We start from the raw sequence: 685 nt of genomic DNA, 5'->3' as shown, positions 1-685 counted from the left end.
CGCCGTCTCTGACCGTCGCCTGGTCCTGGCGGAGCCTGGTAGCTCTGCCGGGTCTGGTGCGGGGTCCGGGAAGGCCGCTCCGGCGATGGTGCCGGCGGCGCTGCGGGAGGGGTTTGCCCCCTGGTCGGGTCCAGATCGGGCCGTGCTCCTACGCGGGCCAGCTAGCGCTCGCATGGTGGGCTGGCCCGGGGGAGCGTGGGAGGGCCTGCGCCGTTCTGGGCCTGGTTCCTCTCGGAGGGCCATCTGGGCTGACCCGGCGGCCCGCTGCGCGGCTGTCCAGTCCCAGGCCGTTATTGACCGGGCCAATCGGGCCTGGTTGCTGTCCCACACGGACCCGGCCCGTTGGGTGTGGATCCAGCGTGGCGCTGGAGACGTGTCGCACGGATGGCCTGCGACCCGTTTAGATGTCGCTAGGGCTGGACGGTGCGCTCGTCTCCTCCTCCCTGTTCCCTCGCAGTCGCCGCCTTTCCCCTGCGCTCCCGCTGTTCCGGCCGCCCTGGTCTCCGCCGCCGGCCCGTCTTTGTCCTCGCCGCGGTCGTCGCTCCCCATCCCCCCGCCCCGCCCCCGGTCCTACCTGGAGGCCCTCATGACCAGGGACGCCGGCGACGGATTGCCGCGGCCGAAGAGGCCTCTGGACCAGGCGTCCTCCTCGTGCTCCGATGTCCGGCCGGCTCAGGCCTCGGCG

The sequence above is a fragment of the Triticum aestivum genome, chromosome 4A (assembly GCF_018294505.1).
Source record: "Triticum aestivum cultivar Chinese Spring chromosome 4A, IWGSC CS RefSeq v2.1, whole genome shotgun sequence".
Taxonomy (NCBI): Eukaryota; Viridiplantae; Streptophyta; class Magnoliopsida; order Poales; family Poaceae; genus Triticum; species Triticum aestivum.
The sequence above is the reverse complement of the archived record's forward strand: the minus strand, read 5'-3'. Positions refer to the sequence as shown.